The sequence below is a fragment of the Bison bison genome, unplaced genomic scaffold (assembly GCF_000754665.1).
Source record: "Bison bison bison isolate TAMUID 2011002044 unplaced genomic scaffold, Bison_UMD1.0 scf7180017864353, whole genome shotgun sequence".
In the NCBI taxonomy this organism is placed as follows: Eukaryota; Metazoa; Chordata; class Mammalia; order Artiodactyla; family Bovidae; genus Bison; species Bison bison.
Window position 1 is genome coordinate 6,158,716 of NW_011494925.1, and position 299 is coordinate 6,159,014.

The following is a 299-nucleotide window of genomic DNA, read 5'->3' on the forward strand; positions in this document are numbered from 1 at the left end:
TCAAGCTCCCTGCCCGGCTCTGCATCCTGGCACCCAGCTCGCTCCGGTGAAGACTGGCTGCACGCTAGCCAGGGTCCCAGCCCCTCGTGGGCGCCTCATACACTGGAGAGCAGGGTGGGCCCTTCGCCCCGTCCCTGTGCCTGTCCCGGGCAGGGGGTCCAGCCCCACACCCCCGCCGGCTCCAGACTCTGCCCACACGGCCATGCCATCTAGGATGGCCCTGGGGGCATGTCCAGCCATGCCTGTGTCGGGAACGCCCCATGGGCAGAAGTGACACGCTGCCACCCTTGCTTCACCCT